We start from the raw sequence: 5778 nt of genomic DNA, 5'->3' as shown, positions 1-5778 counted from the left end.
TGAATCTCCCAAAATCTCTTTATTTAATCCCATTATTTCTTTTATTCTCGAAAATATATTGTTTCCAAAAATCGTTTTCCTACGCGTCTGCAGCTGTATTTCTTTCCTTCTATACCTTCTTCACGCTCCAGAATATCGATCAACTCTTCCAAACACGTGCAGTACATGTTTAAATTCCTCACAACTCGTGCAAGATCATGTTTTTCCTCCAACTCCCTGTTTGGATTAAACCAAGTTATCCAGCCAAATTTGATCGAAACAAACACCCATACTATCTCTGTTAGGACATATCACAACTACCCATGAAGTTTCAGCGAATGAATCACACAAAAAATCCTCCAAACATTCGATCGAAATTCTTCCAGTGAAGTGAAATGTTTTCCCGCCAAAATTGGTTTTGAATTTGAGAAGAATATGTCCTCCCCCTAATCATGTACGGGTTTACCTTTAGCACTAGCCTTATGGGGTGCAAATAGTAATTTTGGGCGTAAATAGTAATTTTTCTGGGGTTTCTCCGACACATTTTTGGGGTGCTTCCGGTGCATTTCTGTGGTGCCTTTAGTACTTTATCCTTGGGTGTAAAACACCACTTTTCGAGCCAATTTTTGTTGCAAGAGCTTATTTCTCTATAAATACCTACAAAGACATAAAATAACAAAATAAATACAAAATCGAGCACTAACAATATATACAATTGAGACATATTAGATACATAAATGCGTCTATCATGCATCTTGACGGAACTGCCTATACGGACGAGGCCATCACCATTATTGCTAGGCCACGACCTTGCAAACGAGTTTGGCTTAAGTTGCGGACCCTTCGGTGATGAACTACAGTCTATGCTTGATACCTTTAGAGTAAGGAAAGGTACGTAGGCAGCTGCAATGAGTTGCAGCATTGCCGGTCCAGCATGTTATTGCTCATATCATCTATTTTAGAGATGATTGCGGCACTTTAGCCTCTCATATCATCTGGCTCGGTAGATCGACGCAAGAGATGATTGTGGCCATACTTGATGAGGCTAGTTGCATTCCATTCCTTGGATGCTCATACTTCCTATCAAGGCGTTCGACGTAGGCATGTACCAATAGTGCATTGGACATGGCCAGGAAAGTAACTCATATCGGTATGCATGTAGTGGAGACTTCATGAGCCTAAGGGAGATTGAATTAGACTGTAAATGGTCTATGTGAAAGTCCAAGCATGCCTTATGCCTGGAAAACACTCGCCATCCAGTGATGCATGCAAGATGCATTGGCCATAGCCTCTATGGCTTTGAACCCTTCGCAGAACAAGGGTAAGTTAGAACTATGTGGAAGCTAAAATAGTTGCATCATGCTCCATGAGCATGCTTGCAAGGGAAATGAACGTGCAGTTTCCTAGCTTTAAGGCCCAGATCGTAGCTTCATCATGGGGTATCGGGAGTTACGTCCTACGGAGCAACGCGCCAAAGGTGTAATTTTCCGGTCCGTCACAGTTACTTTCTAAAATCGGTTTGTTCATGAACTAAAACATTTATATAATAAGGAATGCAATATTTTGCAAACCGTGGCTATGATGTTCATGAATTGATTCGAGTGAATCAAAATCAATTTTGCTTCAATTGTGTCTTGTATACTTCTATGATATTTAAGAAATTGAACAACTCTCTAACTAGTTTCATATGAGTCATTTGAACTAGTTATGGTGAAGATGAATAAGGTTGATATGAAAGTGCTCATATGGCTAACCATTGGTTAACTATTGTTGAACCGACTAAGTGTACACGTTTTGGTATGGTTACCGAAACCTAAATGAAGTTACATTTCATTTGTGTATAACATGCTTAGTTCGATCTAACAGTTGAAAGATATTAGCTTGAATCTAATCAGTTTTTCTTCTAATGGTGAATATTGAATGCTTTGTTACCAAGGTAACTTATATTGCAAACCATGATTTGAAATCTATATAAAGGAGAACTCTAGCAACTGGGAAACCTAATCCCCACACCTCCTGTGTGATACTAGTTGCATAAGCTTGAGTCGATTCTTCTTTAACCTTCGGTTTTTCACGATACCCTGTAGGTTAACGACTTGAAGAACTCATTGGGATTTTTAAGCCAAACCCAACTATTTTCTCTTTAGTTGCATGTTCTGATCTTTTTGTTTTCTATCGTGATTGAGTACTATCTTCTTTAATATTTGCTCGAGATTTTATCTCCGATAGGCAATATTGAAAAGTAGTCACAAACATCTTCGTCTCATCGTTTGTGACTCCACAATATCTTGTTTCGTTAATCAATTAATATTATTTTGAGATGATTGATATTTCTAGGATGTTCTTCGGGAATATAAGTCTGGTATATCAATTGGTTCATGCTCACCTTGATTTATCAAAAGACGGAACAAAACTTGCAGGTTTATCTGTGGGAGACAGATTTATCTATTCAATAGACTTTTCTGCGTGATACAGATTTGTTTATCAAGTTTTCGACTTTGGGTCGTAGCAGCTTTTAGTTGTGGGTGATATCAGCTAACAGAATCAAGTGCGCAGAATCCGGCGTGGTTCTTGAGGCGTAAGGAACGCGAATATACCTTGATCAGTGTGAGATTGATTAGGGCTCAACTACATTCCAGTCCGAAGTTAACTTGTAGTAGGCTAGTGTCTGTAGAGGCTTAATACAGTGTGGTGTTCAAATCTGGACTAAGTCCCGGGGTTTTCTGCATTTTCGGTTTCCTCGTTAACAAAACTTATGGTGTCTGTGTTATTTCTTTTCCGCATTATATTTTGTTATATAATTGAAATATCATAGATTGTATGTTGAATCGATCATTTGGTATATCCAACCTTTGGTTGTTCATTGAAATTGATTGATCCTTGAACATTGGTCTTTGGTACCGTTCAAGTCATTTCTCTTGTATTCAATCAGGCTCGCAAATTTCTGACTGTCAAGTTATTTCTCTTGTATTCTCTTGATTGCGGATTGAATTGAGAAATTGATATATAACTCTTTGATATACTTTTTCTTAAGATTGAGTCTGACTGTCTAGTTGATTCTCTCGAAAGTATATTGGAGTTAGTACATACAGATTTCTATGTGAAATATTGGGTGAGGTTGTTATAGCCCCGCTTTTTCAATCGATATCAGAGCAGGCAAACACGTTTAAGACCTCATAAGTCTGTGTTTGTAGCGATCTGACTCTATGACAGAAGTGTTATCTCAATAAACGTACCACCAGTCTTCGATGACTCGAATTACTTATGGTGGAAAATTGCGATGCGTGCCTTTCTTCAAGCACGTGATTTTTAATCATGGGTTTAAGTTTTTAATGGCTATTTTCCTCCGGTTGTTACAATAGGAACTGTAAGTGTTCCAAAGGATATTGGTGATTATGATGCTGCCGAGATTCTTGCTGCAAAGAAAAATTATGATGGGTTGAATGCAATCATCCATGCCAATACCCCAGATCTTCAGCACCATGTGACTACGTGCACTCGGTCTAAAGATGCCTGGGATATCTTAGAAACCGTATTTGAAGGGAATACCTGCGAAAAGGAAGCTAGTCTTCAGAACGTAAATTCTGATTGGGAAAACCTTCGTATGGAAGATGAAGATTCATTTGATAAGTGTCTGAAATTGTTAACGCATATTTTGCATCGGGTAAGACTATTCCTGAAAAGGACATTGTGATGAAAATTCTCAGATCACTGCCATCCAAATACGATTCTAAGAAACACGCCATCGTTGAAGGAAATAACCTTGATGTGCTTTCCATATTTGTTAACGCCATTGTTGGGAAGTTAAAGATCTTTGATCATGAGCATATATCCAAATTTGGAAAGGATATTGCTTTCAAAGCACAAAAGAACACTAAATTACTTGATAAAAGGAAAAGTGTTGGCATCTCTGAAGATGATCTTTCTGAGACTGATTCTTCAAATAAAGACCTTGACAAGTCAGTCTCATTGATCACGAGATAGTTTAGAGATCTTCTTTTGAAGAGAAGTAAACGGTTTACTAGAGGTAAACCCTAGTCATCAGTTAAACCTCAAAATCGTTTTCCTCCTAGAAACAGGGATATTGACGATACCGATAACGAGGATATGCCACACTGCTTCAAGTATAAATTTTTGGGTTATTTTGCAAATGAGTTTCCAAATCGTAGAAAGTACACTGGAAACAAAGGTCTTGCTGCAACTCTTGATGAAATGTCTGACAATTATGATTCTAATGAAGACGAAAAATCAAATGTTGCACTCTTCTGTGAAAAATATGATTTTGATAATTGTAGCAATACGTTCATCAATATAGATATTCTTCCAGAAAAAACTCCAACCATCTTGGAGGATAAAATGAATTTATCTTTGCCCACTCGAAATTCTTTTTCTATTTTTGCAGGTTCCACCATGTGTCTAGTAGCCTGCACAGCTGTGATCTATTAACCTTCTTCCAGTTTGACATGTTCTTATTGTACTCTCAAAGGTGATGAGTTATCAAAATGTTTCAAGTACAAACATAAGATAAAATATTTCGATAAACTTCAACGAAGAGAAAATCGACTAGCTAACAAGTCAAACTTGTTCAAAAATCGACTGAGGTATGTAATCTTATCTCCTCTTCAAAGAAGTTAATTTCCAAAGATGTGTCTAGACCATCAAAAAAGGGTTTTCGGTATGAATAGTCTGAGAAACAGAGAACTAGGAATTCCATTCAAGAAAGGCTCGGTGGACAAATCATTTTTCACCTCAGCACAACGTAATTGTTTTGGTTGAGTGTCTTGTCTCACGTGCCTGGTTCAAAAGAGACAAGAGTTGACATTTCACAGGCTTAAAAAAAAGTTTTTTTTTATGTTTTTTATTTGTTTTCACTGTTTTGGAATTCTTCCATCTTTCCTTATCTAAATGATTTTGAAAGGATTTTACTCGGTTATATCAATAAAAGAGGGGTATTATAGAGAATTCTGCCTTCTTTAGGGTATGAGTTGTGCGTACGTGAATCCTTTTAGTATATAAAGGTTCTGTAACCCTATATTCCTTTTTCCTTCTCTAAGAAACTCTTTTATCACAAGTTTGCTTGTTGAGCTTGTTCTGTGAATTCTCTTCACGAATCCATATTGTTATGGAGACTCCAAGCATGATGACTTCTGATAGAAAAGATATTAATATGATTGTTAAGCCATCAATCATTATGGAAAAAGACAATTTTCCTTTACTCTCAAATTTGAAAAGGAAAAGGAGGAATGTGAGAAAACCAAGGGTTGTCCCTTCAAATCATCAGAATTTTTCTGGTGTTATTGAATAATTGAAGGAATTAAGAAAGGAAGTGCAGCAAATAAAGGCTTTTGTGTTTAGGACCCTTGAAATTCATAAGGCCCTGGTTCGGCATCAGTCAAGAAGGTTTGTTGATATTAAATCCTATCTTTATGAATCTTATGTTCCAATGGATGTTGACGACAAGGAGTTCAGGGATGATGAAGAATTTTTCAAAGGTTTTAATGATGAGTGCGAAAAAGTGCATGATTCTATATATTTTTCTTGGCATTTAACTCATCTTTTGTGCATTAAATCTACATTTTATCCCATATTCTGTATTTTCCTTGTTTTCAAGAATAAATATTTTTATTAATTAATTTTGCATTTTTAGGTAATAAATAAAGACTAGATGAGTTGCGAAGCGAAAAGTGCAAAGACACGGAGAAAGCCGGCGAAAACTCTAGATGAAAAGAAGTGCAGAATGCGGTATGGAAGACTCAAGGATGAAAATGGGCTCACAAAGGAAGAAATTGTTCTTAAAGA

This window comes from Papaver somniferum, chromosome 8 (genome assembly GCF_003573695.1).
Source record: "Papaver somniferum cultivar HN1 chromosome 8, ASM357369v1, whole genome shotgun sequence".
In the NCBI taxonomy this organism is placed as follows: domain Eukaryota; kingdom Viridiplantae; phylum Streptophyta; class Magnoliopsida; order Ranunculales; family Papaveraceae; genus Papaver; species Papaver somniferum.
The sequence above is the reverse complement of the archived record's forward strand: the minus strand, read 5'-3'. Positions refer to the sequence as shown.